Below are 14,908 nucleotides of genomic sequence, written 5' to 3' on the forward strand. Positions count from 1 at the left end.
AGCAAAAGAAAAAAAACCAAAACTGCTTTCAAAACCATCAGTCACTGCCTTAGACATTGATCAAATTCTTGGTGTTCATTCTAGTAGGAAGAGTAGACGTATAAAGCGTTTTCTCTACCAAACAAGGCACGTAACTTTAAACAAGATGAAATGGAAGTTTAGTGATATCACTACCCTGCTGAACCCCCTCAGTTGAGGGCCCTTGTCCTGAGGAGGAGGTCAAGCTCCTGGCAGGGTTTGTAGGTGTGCCCTATGCCCTCCTTTCTTTCCCTCCCTGCCTTCCCATTCTCTTCCACAAAAGTGCACATTCAGTTTACTTGAACCATTACAAGCTTCCTCAGCTCCTCTGCTAGGTCATGTTTTTTTTCTTTCTTCCTAGTCTACATCCTACTTCATTATGACTTTACTTATAGTTCAGGTGGGTCTGATTCTAGACTTTCTTTTCTCTAAGGTGCTATCTTTGACCCCTAAATTCTAGGGCATGTATCCCTCTCATGTACCCTCATCACAGCTTCTATTATGTCAGCTATTACATTTTTATAATTTCTCATTTAATTACGTGTACCCCTCTTGAAGCCAAGCATTCTACAGGTAGGGACCATGTTTTACCCATCCTCCATTTCATCGCCATCACCTAGCAGTACACGTCACATACTAAGCATTCACAAATATTTTGAGTGACAGATCAAATGAACGAATGAGCTCTTATGTTTTCATTTCCACTGCCAGGTAAAAATAAAAACTTTTCAGAAAGATTATATCCATATTTATATAACATTTCTCATACTTTGAAAAACATAGGAAAAGGGAAAACCTTAATTTAAAAGAGTTAAGGGGTTTGCTGTCACCTAGCTACAAAGCTAGAAGGGAAATCCCACAATCACTGAAGTAAATTTCACTTCTGTGCCGTTACTATAGCCTGGGGAAGCATAATTTCTTTTTGTTCTATTGGAAGAAATAAAATATACCTATCTAACAAAATAACTACTGAATTTAAAACTAACTATAAATATTCCAAATGAGAAATTGCCTTGATACTGATGATATAGTAAAGGTTTAATGTAAATGGTTATATGTGTAGTTCATAGTTAAGGAACAGGCTTTATACTCATTGTTTCATTTTATCATACCTATTCAACAGCTTTGTGTTACCTTTTTATTAAATATTGATTATAGTTTTGAATACTTAATAAATTAATGAAAAAATTACAATAAAGCCGATATTGTTTAAAAAAAATAACACCAAATGCTTCCTAGAAACCTTTGGTGATCCTTTTTAATATTACATATTTCAAAAGTGAATTTTTTTCTTTATATTAAGTCACTAGGTTCTAACATGTGACTAAAGCCATAAACACCCGCAGGTAGCCTTGCCTAACATGTAAACATTCTCACTAAGTATGAACCTCAAGCAACTCCATCTTAGGCCTGATTTACGGCCTATGTGCTCTTTAACCTCAAGATAAATCTAACAGCCTGCCTTCAGATGAAATATTCATGAAGTTTCATAACATTCATTACCATTTTATGATTCTTTTAGTTGGTATAACAACAGGCCTTTCTAGCACTCTATTAAATCAGGAGGCAACTTTGTAAATCACTAGCCAGGTGCATGAAACCAAAACTTCTTAATGTCTTCACTGCGCTGCAGAGTGTGCTCAAGCACAGGGGAAATTCCTGCTGCCATTTGCAGCGTCTTCCTCCAACATGCTAATTTGTCTGGGAAAACTCTTGTCTGATCTCTTTCCAGTTCTGGGTTTTCTGAACTTGACAACTTAGTGAGACATCTTTGCAAGCCTCAGATAAAAACAGGTGACTGTATGTAAAAAGTGCGAAATAAGTGACAGCACAAAGCCTGTTTTGCAGGTTACTACCAGCAGATCATGTTCTGGACAGGCAGGACAGAAATCTGAGGACCAGGCTGTGTGGGAGGAAATAGACAACCTCTTCCTATACTCTATCTCACTCTCCTCTTTAATTTCAGTATAACTCCTTAGGATTTGTTTCTAGATCATTGGATAGCTTTGGTCTCTTATTATTATCCTGGAAAGTAACAAGACTAGAATTTTTGTAGTGCTATCTATATATCTTGACATATAATGCCAATTATTATTATGAAAACCTTTAAATAATTTTAAAGAGGTCGCAAGTCATATTTCCTGATCTAAAGGAACGATGTCTTTAGGTTTCAAGAATTAAAACTTTCTTCTGTGTTTTATTGTTCAAAACTATCCTAACAAAATATTTAGTGTTTTTCATTTAAAGATGAAACTTAAAATTAAAAGCCGGTGATTCACATTATGCTGTTTAAAGGGATTGCATCTGTTCTTTGGAATCAAGCCTTGGTCATATTAAAAAAAAAGAATAATAAACACAACTGGGCATACTGTGGAACTTTTAATGGATTTTTTTAGTTTATCATGATTGGGAATGTGATATTTAAGACAAAAGAAATTTTGAATCCAGAAATATGGGTGAATGGTGATGGTGATAATGGAGAGGGGTTGAGAAATTAAGAATTAATGCAGTTGTCAGAGAATTTTTATCATGAAGGGAAGTGTGCTGACAAAGAATCAGCAACCCCTTCATTGCCCATTATACCTTTATCATGGGGTAGTTCAGCTCAGAAATTAACGGGAAAGTCATTTTAAACCTCTTAATTGTTAACTGTTTTTATATCTGCCCCACTCAGAGGGTGCTGCATGCAGGCCAGATGGCTGCAAATGGTATTCTGGTTTACAAGCATGGAGATTTTTGTATCGTTGCCAGAGTCATTGTCAAAATGTCCTGTATCAAAACAAAACAACAACAACAAAAAAATTCTCTGTTTTCCAAACTTCTGAAAATTCCACAATAGCAGTAAAATACCCACCTCCCTGTAGGTTTTGGCAGCTAAAATGAAAAATTATCCATCCCTAAACAGCTTGTTGTCTGAACTAACTGAGCAATGGGGCAGCCAGAAAAGGAACCGCATCATTGAGAAGCTCATGAATTTTCAAACAAGCAGCCTTTGGAATTCAGAACCGCTCATAAGGGGCCAAGCCCAATGGACTTGGCACAGAAATCAGCCACTCAAAGGACTGCATGGTGACTAGAGAGATTTGGAAAATTCTAACTGTATTCACCCTCAGGAAAGGGGAAGGCAGTGCCTGTGCACGCGTGGGGATCTAGCTATAATGTCTCCCAGATATTAGGTGCATTGGAGCAAAGGCAGTTTTACCTACAATAATATAGGGAAATATCAGAATAAAGTATGGGTGAATGATTTCAGCCAACATAAGGTGATAGCAACCAGAAGTATTCACAATCCTATATAATAAAAGGCTAATATGCAAATTGACTGAACCACAGAACGACTGGTCGCTATAACAGGCACTGTTCACCAGGGGGCAGTCGCCAACACAGGAGCTGCCTCCTGATGGTCAGTGCTCCAGAAGCTGGGCTCATGGCCGGTGAGTGCAGCAGTGGTGAGGGGAGCCTCTCCCGCTTCCGCGGCAGCGCTAAGGATGCCCACGGGGAGCGGGCCTAAGCCGTCAGTTGGACATCCCCCAAGGGCTCCTAGACTGGGAGAGGGCACAGGCCGGGCTGAGGGACCCCCACCCCCGAGTGCACAAATTTTGTGCACCAGGCCTCTAGTATTAACAATAAATTCACTATATCTTAGACCCATTCTATCTGAAAAGTGGTTTGAAACAAAGTTAGATCGTTGAGAGTGTATTGTTACAAATAGATGTTGTCAATATATAAATTTCATGATGAAATTCTTATGAATTATATAATATAGCAAGCTCAGTTTTCTTAGGTCCTCATTCAGAATATAAATTATGTCCTGATTATCTCCAGAATTGATGTTTTATTTTCTTATATAAGAATTATCAATTTAAGAGGAGAATTTTCTAGAGGGTTGAGTTAGAAGAGAGTTTTGCTCAAGCCTTAATGAAGCTACTTTGAAAGCAAAGCATTAAGAAAAGCAAATAGCTTTCTTATGTTATTAGCTGATGTTAAGTACACATAACACAATGAGGACTCATTATAGTTATAACATTGCTTCTGTCTCTTATTTATCATACCAGCCCCTCCCGCCCCCAGCATTGCTCACATATAGTCTGCTTCACTGTCTGCCTCTTCGGATTTCTCAGTTTTGACATTTAGGCGAGTTGGAGGTTGTTGCCAGTTGGGTTCTCCAGAGCAGAGAGTGAGATGGTGTTTGGGGATACAAGGAGTTTATTAGAGATCGATACCTGTAAATGGAATAGGTGGAAGCAGGATTGGGCAGAGGGAGAAGTTGGGTTATGATCATGCTGGCAACACCTTGGCCAATCTAAAGAGGGCCCTGGAGCAAGCACTGCTCCTTAGGGAGTCCATCGCACTGGTGAAGGCTGCCTAGGAAAGGTGTGACCGTGGGGTAGACAGGCCTTGGAATCTGAGGCAGGCCCCAGTGGGGCTGGCAGTTGGAGACTGCCTGCCAATCGTACTTGACACAGCTGGTCAACAAGCATTTCTGAAAAGGGGGATCTGAGTGATGCACCTCTGTATCTATCACATGGGCCAGGATTTGGAGAATCAGCCAAGGCTCAAGGAACAAGCGGAAGGCACGAGTGTGCACAATGCAAGGAGACTAGAAAGAAGGGCTAAAAATCATAACCAGGGGACCAGAAAATACAAGTCAGGGACACAGGCCCAGGTCCCAGACCAGAGCATGTTGCCAGGAAAAGCTCTAGATGCAGCAAGGGGTTTGACCAACTGACATAGGCACCAAACAACAAGTCTAAGAGCAAAGGTAGGCCTGGTTTCCTAGACGAAGGCAATTAAAAAAATGCTCTCCAAATTTCCAATTTACTTGCTAACTCAAAATCAGATAGGACTTTACAGCTTACCTTCAAACTATAGATTTTGAGGGTCTTCCATGAATCTTTGGGGAAAAAATGTCCATGATTTTGAATTCAAAAAATAAACAGTTTTTGATTATTCAGTGATTGTGAATTACAATTACTTTGTTAACAATATAGTTTTTCTTCTTGCCAGGATAGTACCTTTATTATCGTCAAATGAAAAACACACACCAATTCACCATTAATTTATTTGTTCAACAAATGTAACTAAGTGTCTACCAAGCACATGCCAGGCACTGTTCTGGGTAGCGGAAGTAATTGGGTAAACAAAACAAAGATCCCTGCATTTGTAGACCTCCATTATATACAATTGATAATAAATAATACGGACAAATGAAAAGTAAACCAGGATTAAAGGAGCTGGAAGTATAGTAGAAATTGGAGAAAAAAAGGATTTTGACCTTTTATCGGGTGGTGGAGGCAGGTGCTTTTGAGATGCTGATATTTGAGCCAAGCCAGTGATGTCCATGGGAAAGTGGTCCCAGCAGAGGGATCATCTGGTGCAGATGCCCCAGGACTAGCACCTTCCAGGTGTATTCTAAGGACAGCAAAGAGACTTATGGCTGGAGCAGAGTGAGGGGTGAGGAGTGGTAGATGAGGCCAGCACAGTAAGGGAGATGAATGTGGGAGCAGGTGCTGTAAAACTTGGGCTTTAATCCCAATGGACAGGCAGAGCAGTTGCATTTTTGAGCGGAAGAGGTTTAGCACCTGATGTGTCTTAAAGTCTCTCTCTGGCTGTGCTTGGAGAATAAACTGCAGAGGGTGGGGGAAGCAAGGGCAGAGTCGGTTCAGAGGCTGATCCAGTGATCCAGGTAAACAAGATGTTGCCTTCCTTTTCTCTGTAGATTGAAGAAAAAAAAAAGAAAAGAAAAGAAAGAAAAGCCCTAGTAACCCTGTTGCTAATGCTTTCACCGTACTTAGATCTGACACTCAGAGTCAGCAGAGCAACTGCACTTTAAGAGAAACTGTCTAGTGTTTGGTAACCTTTGTTCTTTCAGGACGAAAGGTTACATGAAAGAGCAGAGGGCATGCCTCTCTCCTTTGTACAGCTCTGCAGCATTGCGGGGTCTGAGAAGACTGTTCTGGTATTGAGGTTTCCACACTGTCATTCCCAGAATTCCAGTCAGCCATTCTCAGTGCAGCTTGTGTCCTCAGAACTGAATTTTGAAGCTGAAATACCCAGTAGGACATGGATCTTTTTTGTCTTTTTTTTTTGCTTTCTATAAAAACATGCATTCATGAAAGCCAAATAGGAGTGACCACATTAGTGGAGAGGAAGGCAAGGACGTATTCTATTTGGAGCCGCAGTGGGGTAAAGGGATGCACTAAGTGTGGGGAAGTTTGATGAGGTGAAGAAATAAGTTCAAGGAAGTGAAGCTTCCTGGGGGCGGAGGCAGAACACATCTCCACCAGCTCAGGACACCAGGAGGTGAAGACTGTGCTGCCAAAGCGGCGGTACATGGGCATTTCTGAAACTGGGTTTTGATTCTCTTACTTTCTTTTTCTGTGGAAGTAAAACTTATTAAAATTAGTTTTTGATTAAGCTCCCCTAGACGCTTTATCTTTTGCCACTTGTTTAAAAAACACTATATTTGATTGTCAAAGGCCTTGTGGGTGGCTCTTTACAATGTTTTATTGTATTTGATGGACAAAGGAGTGCCGTGTGTGTGTGTGTGTGTGTGTGTGTGTGTGTGTGTGTGTTCCTCCTTAGCATACAGTTATATGAATCTGTCGATCTTATGCTCTTTAGTTTTTATTTATTTTTTATTTTTTATGCTGTTCCATTATGTTATGCATTTATTGGTTGATTCTTTTTTTTAATTTCTTTATTGATTAAGGTGTCACATATTTGTCCTCATCCCCCCATTCCCATCCCCCACCCCACCCCCCTGTTGTCCTTAACCATTGGTTAGGCTTGTATGCATGCACACAGTCCTTTGGTTGATCTCTCCCCCCTACCCCCATCCTCCCCTACCCTCCCTCTGAGGCCCGACAGTCCGATCGATGCCTCCTTGTTTCTGGGTCTGTTCTTGTTCATCAGTCTATGTTGTTCATCATTTCCCCTAGATGAGTGAGATCATGTGTTACTAGAAATATACTTATAAGAACCAAATGTGAGACGAGCAATAATAGTTATGCTGACAGGCAAGTGAATCAGTCTGTAGTAAGTTTCTTTCTGGACCAACAGTTCTTTTGAGACCCAATTTCAATGTCCACCAGTTCCTTATGTGTACATGTCGGCACTGACTTTTCAGCTCTGGATGGTGGACAAATGGTGGTAATGCAGGTCCGACTCCCTCTGGTTTGGTCTCGCCCAGACCCAGGGGCGTGGCTTCACCCGGACTCAGGGGCGCGCGGCCTCACCCGGACCTGGGACCCAGCATTACCCGGGCCCCGGGGCACGTGGCCTCACCCAGACCCGGGACCCAGCCTCACCCGGATCCAGGGGCGCACGGCCTCACCCGGACCCGGGACCCAGCTTCACCCGGACCCAGGGGCGTGTGGCCTCGCCCGGACCCAGGACCCAGCCTCACCTGGATCCAGGGGCGCATGGCCTCACCCGGACCCGGGATTCAGCTACACCCGGACCCAGGGTCACGTGGCCTCACCCGGACCCAGGGGCGCGTGGCCTCTCCCGGACCCAGGGGCGCGGGATCTTATGCTCTTTAAACACAACATTATTTTCACAGTTCCAAATCTCAGTATTTGATGGGTAAAGTGGAAGACCATAAGCATGGGGGATTCATCACTTTTCTCTGCTGTCAGATGCCACCTGCCATGTTTGTGGTTCCTCCACCTAATGTGAGGGCTCTCTGCCTCTGTCATAGGACCTTACTGTGGGCGTTGTAGGCACCAATACCATAACATCTAGTTGAAAGAAAGGGAGGGAATGAGCATGAGCCATTTATCTCCTCCATTCATTTATAAATCCCATTTAAGCTGCTCTACAATGCAAATTCCTCCCAAGGCCACCATTACATAAAATGCATGAAACACACAGAGTTTGTTTCTCTTTGAAATTCAAAGCAGTGAATGGATATCTTCAATCATCACCTGTTGGAGAGCTTCCTGTAAGGCCTGGGGAAACACTGATGGTGCTGAAAATTAAGAGGGGAAGGCCCACTGCCAGGATGGGGAGTTCTGACAGCTCTGCTAAGTCTGCAGAGGGTAGGACCGAGGGAATCTTTGGGCTCACTTATCTCAACTTCTCCCTTTTTGGTCAGGAATGCTTTCAATTATATTATTTGATGCAGGACCTTGTAAACCAAGCATGTCAAACTCACGGCTGGCGGGTCACATGCCTCGTTGACATGCTTGTTGTAAATGAACCACTTTTGATCACTTCATTAAGTGTAATCTGAAGTGTGGTAAGCAATATGAGGACAGAAAAAGGCAATGGAAGACTTGATACTTTCAAGAAAGTTTTAGTCATGTCAGAAGAAAACACACACCTTCATGAAGTAAATTTGAATAATGAAACATATTATATGTCTGAATATGTGCCAAAGATAATATATTCTGCAATAAAATTGGAACTTTCATGAATGACCTCCAACAATGTGATCAACTAGAGGCCCAGTGCACGAAATTCGTGTGCAGGTAGGGTCCCTAGGCCTGGCTGGTGATCAAGGCTGATTGGGGCCTCCCTTCCTCTGCTGCCAGCTGCTGGCTGGGGCCTTCTTTCATTCTGTGCTGCCCCCTGGTGGTCAGTGCACGTCATAGCAAGTGATTGAACTTCTGGTCTCCTGGTGGAACTCCTGAGGGGACACTTTGCATATTAGCCTCTTATGTATATAGATGAGCCATCATATGCAGGGAGTAACAGAAAGATGTTGGTGTAATTGCTACTTTAATATCAAATACAAATTGCAACAAATGAGATATTTATTCAAGATGTTTTCATGGAAATAGCTGAGATATCAGTAGAAGATGTTTTGGAAATTGAAATGTAGGGGTGCAATGCTAGACACCAGTTTTTGTAACTCATGTAAGGTGCTAAAATTAAAACAATAAGATGGATTCCAGATAATAGTTTTATTTGGACTACACAGTTTTAGACCTCATAGTATTTGAATATAATGAGCAAATTAATAAAGATGTTTTAATTATTGGGAGATTTCACCTAAAAAGCCATATTTCTGGCTTTTCTCAAAACCTTTGAAGATCTAGCTCTTCTAAGTCAGTATTCTCACAGGCAGTGATCCCCTAAGCTGAGTGGCAGATGGTCCTCCAGGTTTCACAGCCCCAGTGGTCCACATTGTTCTTTATTTTTCTCCCAGAATGCTTTAGTAGTTCATGTTTATTATCTAGTTCCCTATTGGCATTTGAATTTGTGATTCCCCAATGAAGTCCAACCTCCACCAAATTTGATCTGCCTTTTGCAACATCCTTCCTACTTGAATGCATCACATAAATCTTGCTCCTCTAGGCAGCCCATTCCAGTGTTGGACACCCGTTAGTTTACTACTAAAAAGCTCTTTCTCTGCCATTGAGCCGTAATCTGTTTTCTTCTAATTCCTATACTTTTTTTCTAATTTTATCCTTTAATTTCTTTTTTTCCTCCTTTATATGATACACCTTCAAATATATATATCTATCAAACAATGCCAAGAAACTTCATCTCCAGAAAAATCCTTATGTTCCACCCTGACCTTGAACATTCCTTGTATTCCACACTACTTTTTTAGTTCTGTGGATATTTTCAATGAAATGTTTTATTTTGAGTTATTATAGATTCAGATGGAGTTATAAGAAATAACACAGAATGACCCCACATACTCATTATCTGGTTTCTTCCAATGATAATATTTTATAAAACTATAGTACAATATCAAAACCAAGGTGTCATACCCTTGCAGTGGTCATGCCTATTCTGGCCAATTACCTGTTCCCACATGTGACTGACAGATAAGCATCTTCCCCCATGTTACCCAGGCCTTACTGGACGTGCATCCAAACTACCTTTGTCCAGCCCCTTCCCCTATCAATCAGTGGGGAACAGACTTGGAAATTGTTCAATTATTAAAGCTGTATAAATGGCATACCTGTATTATCTAGTCTTTCCTTTATTCCTTTTCTGTTAAATAATAACCAGGTTATTACAACAGTATCATGTTAATATTTCCTTCTTTGTAATTGTTAAATAGTATTTCATAGTATGGATATAACAGTATTTTTAAGCATTTACCCATTGAAAGACATCTGGGCTGTTTACAGTTTTTTACTATTATGAATAAAGTTATAAACATTCATATACATGTTTGTCTGTAAAGATAAATCTTCATTTCTCTGAGATTAATGCCCAGGAGTACAATTTCTGGCTACTTTGGCACTAAAATATTTATTATTTTAAGAAACTAGAAAACTTTACCAGAGTGACTTACCATTTTATATTACCCCCAGCAATCTATGAGTGATCAGGTTTTCCATATCCTGATTAGTATTTGGTGTTTTCAATATTTTCATATTAGTCATTTTGATATGTTGAATACAGTAGTTATAAATGTTTAAATTATGTTAATTAAATTAAATTAAATTTTAAAATTCAGTTTCTTACTTGTACAAAATCTATTGAGCACATTTCAAGTGCTCAAAAGTCACATGTGGATAGGCCACGATTAGAATGATGAAGGGTGGAACTCTATTATTGCAGAAAATTATTTTGGACATCGCTGCTATATTATTGTTATTTCCTGTTCCTTGCTATCCTCTTGGCCTTTGTTTTTTTGGATCTAGTATTGTCTATTGTACTATTTTCTTATTCGGTCCTGTTGTAGTACAATATAGAAATGTTTAAAAAAGCTTTAAAAATGTCTGAAAATGTTAGAAAGGTTTTAAAATGTTTGAGTTAACTTTCCTGAAACCTAAGGTGTGATATTAAGGACACATTCCCCACTGCCCTGAAGCGTGTGTATCCCATAGATAAGGATTTGAACTTCGATTACTGACTTAGAGTGACTTGCTAAGATAACCATATGTGTGAGCGATGTACTCTCCCTAGATAACCACATGTAGCCCCTCGCCCTGTTTGAGATTAACATGTGTGCATTGACGTCATTCATTGATAGTCACCTGAACTGCTGCGGGCACGAAACAGGCTTTAAAAATGGGTCCTGGCCAGCCAACAGTGCTCGCCTGTCGAGACCACCACAAAGGCACATCCTTTTGTCTGTCACAGACCACCCCAGCCACCGGACCCCAGAGGACAGCACCACCGGGATCCCATCAAGCCTGTACCCGCAGCATCAGGAACTTTTGTGAGTAATAAAGTGCTGTGTGGTTCGCAATTGCTTATGTTTCATGTGGTGTAATTCCTCCGGCAGTTAGTTGAATCATTTTGCGTATGCATAAAACTGAAATGAAAGCTTCTGGTCTTTTTGGTCCTACGCCTGCCCTAGGTCCTGCTTGCGTAGAGCAGCCTCTTTACTAGCAACTACTTGAATGTCCCAACTCCTGCGCGGTTAACGTTTATCTCAAGGGACGCCTTAGATAAACACCCCGGATCCTTTCCCGGGATCTACTTGGGACAGGTCCTGAAGATCTGTCCCATTCTCCCTTCATTCCTGCCTCTGGTTCTGCCACCAACCTTAGTTTTGAAGAATTGTTGTGAACCATCACCAAGGAACTGACCTCTGACCTCTCCTTTTGGTTTTGGTTTTGGGTTTGTTACTCAGTACATAATGGCCTCAACCTACTCACCCTGAGCTAGGACACTCAGCTCCTGATTTGGCCTTAACAACTGGTTTGTTTACTTTTAACTCTCTCAGAGTCAGGCTACTCTAGAATTTTCACCCAGAGCGTTTCTGTTTTGGATACACATACTGTCTTTAAATCAACAATCCTTATGGAATTACTCCTACCTCTTAGGATCTGAAAATTTAGTCAGTGTTGTTTTATTAACCTGCTATAATTGGGCTTCATATTTAGAGTTATTATTGTGAAGCAGTATTTAAAAATGTAGTTAATACGAAATGGACAATATTTTTAAAATACTATAAGAGGGGAAATGGAAGTGGGGCGCTTATATTAATAGGTACTTGGAAAAAAGCTGGGACATAAATTCCAGGTAGATGATAAAATTTGTAAAACTTTCATAATGTACACAGCAATGATATACACAATTTGTAAACCACCGAATACTTTGCGCTACTGGCAAATATTAGTTGGTAGTGTTTCCATCCACAAAAAAAATTCTTAATTAAAATAGCAGTAAATTTAGCTTCACAACATTTAAAAATAAAATAACCCAAATTTCTATAGTTAATCCATTTAAAGAAAGAGGATCAATTCAAGATGACCCTAGTGATTAATTATATATAAAAATGTTAGTTTTTTCCCCCCTTGACATTAACTTGTCATTTCAATGTGCACAGAGAAAAATTGCTAAGGGAGGAATCCTGCAATAAAGAGAATATAGAAGCAAAGGAGAACCAATTAAAGTAGGTACATTATTAGGAAATGTAATCAATCCTTAATTATCTAAGGACTTACTAGTTCGTGTATGTATTTATTCATCTGTTAGGGAACTGTAGAAAGAGTAAAATGGAAGTTTAATCACTGATTAAAAGCCATTTTAAAACCTAATTGCCTCACTAAGTATGGTGCTTTTCACAAAGTGGGCACTTAATAAAACTTAAGGAATTCTAGGTTGAGGAGAGATTGGCTACCACAAATGAAAATCAGTCAGTGAATTTCAAATGGCTCCTTTGTGAAAAGCATGCTACTAAGAATTCCACAGAAAATAGAATATAACTTAAAGATTCTAAGAAAAAAATTAAAAAATAGATGAATTAAGAAACATTTCTATTATGAAAAGCAAAAGTACTTGTGACAGTTTCAGATGGTTTTGTGAGTTAGTCTGTATAATATTATATATACATGGTTTGATAGTTGAATATTAAAATTAAACATAGAAGGCATAATTACAGTATATTAGAAAATTTTGATTTTTAATTAATAACTTTTATTTCATGAGTTCATCTAATAAAACCCAATTTAAATTAAATTCTAAGGTTTTTGTTGTTATTTTGCTTGAACCACAATAGAAATCCTACTGTCGGGATATCATTTAAGTACTTTTGAAAACAGTAACCTGAATTATGTGTTCATGACTTTTATTCAGAGACCTGTCCATTTGAAATGTGCATGTTGGAGCTGTTAAACTTAGTTATGGTATTCAAACAGCCTCTGTCAAACTCAAAAACCAAAATTAAAAGCATTGTTAAACATTTGTTTTTCAATTTACAATAATCTAAAAATGAAATTGTTTTATTTGCATTAAATATGGGAGAAAAATTGACCAAGTAAATTGTTTTAGGAATCCATATATTTTTTTTAATTTAGGCAGCCCCATTTGTACTTAAAATATATATAGGCTAATGACTGCCGCAACCTTTTGCAGCGAGGATTCAGGATCTGGAGAAGGGGCTGTGCTTAAATGAATACACTAGATAAGAAATATAAATTTAGAAGGCATTGGGCGGGGGAAGCCAGGTGGGAGACCTTACTCTCTAGCAGAGAGGTTCCTAGAATTACCAGACCCATGAGCTTATTTATTTACTAGAATATACATTTTCCCTTTAGCAAAGCAAACACGCATATCAATAGTAAGGTTTGGTAAACAGTAAAAGATTATCAGGTTAGGGGATTGCCTTGAGCCACCATTGTCTCAACAGAACAATGGGTGCATAGCTTTTAGCCCTTGCTAAAGCCCAAGGTCCATCAGCCTTATGTGTTCCCTGCTGCACTTTCATGATAGTGTTGTAGACAATGGGTAGCTTCCGGAAAATGACTGCATTTTTATTGTTTCTGTTGTTCTTTTTGTAGGTGAAGGTAGATGTACACTTTGGTGTTTTTTGTTTTTTTTTCCTCTCAAGTTTTTTTTCTTTAAAACTGTCTTCCAGTTCGGCCTCTGCTGCAATTAATGTGCCGTGGGGTGAACACCTGACCCAGAGACTAATAGCACACGTCTGAGGAGGCTGGGAAGCAAGCTCATCCACGATAGTGAGTACAGTATCCTGCCTTATCTGCAGTTTCCCTTTCTGTGGTTTCAGTTACCTGTTGTCAACTGAAGTCTGAAAATAGTGAATAGAAAATTCCAGAAATAAATAACTCGTAAGTTTTAAATTGTAGCTGTTCTGAGTAGTGTAAGGAAATATCATGTGATGTCTTGCTGCCTGGATCCCACCATAAACAGGACTCATCCCTTTGTCAGCATCAGTGTCTCCACGCTGCACACGCTCTGCCTGTGAATCCCTTAGTGGCCATCTTGGCCTCAGATCCACTGTCTCCGTATCGCACATAGCATGTTTGTTCAAATCACCCTGTTTTACTTAATAATGGCCCCAAAACGCACGAGTAAGGATGCTGGCAATTCCTATATGCCAAAGAGAAGGCGTGAAATGCTTCATATAAGTGAAAAAGTGAAAGTTCTTGACTTAACAAGGAAAGAAAAAAAATGTATGCTGAGGTTGCTAAGATCTACAGTAAGAACAAATCTATCCATGAAATTGTGAAGAAGGAAAAAGAAATTTGTGCTAGTTTTGGTCTACCTTCTGGGGTATCTGAGAAGGTCAATAGTCACCAACATCATTCACTTCACTTCATCTATCACGTAGACATTTTATCATATCACGTCATCACAAGAATAAGGGTGAGTACAATACAATAAGATGTTTTGAGAGGGACCACATTTATCACAGTATATTGTTATAATTGCTCTATTTTATCATTAGGTATTGTTGTTAATCTCTTACTGTGCCTAATTCATAAATCAAACTTTATCATAGGACTATATAGTAAAAGTCATAGTATAGATAGGTTCAGTACAATTCACAATTTCAGGCATCCACAACTGTGCTTAAAATAACAGCCTGAGGTGAGAGCTGACATGATGATATGGCCACATTGGGTCATGTGCAAGCCCAGGAAGCTGGTGAGAGGGGAGTAGAGACTTGGGTGAGCTCTGGGAGACAGTCTGTGAGGCATGCTTCAGTTTCTACATTCAGTTTGTTATG

The sequence above is a fragment of the Eptesicus fuscus genome, chromosome 11 (genome assembly GCF_027574615.1).
Source record: "Eptesicus fuscus isolate TK198812 chromosome 11, DD_ASM_mEF_20220401, whole genome shotgun sequence".
Classification (NCBI taxonomy): domain Eukaryota; kingdom Metazoa; phylum Chordata; class Mammalia; order Chiroptera; family Vespertilionidae; genus Eptesicus; species Eptesicus fuscus.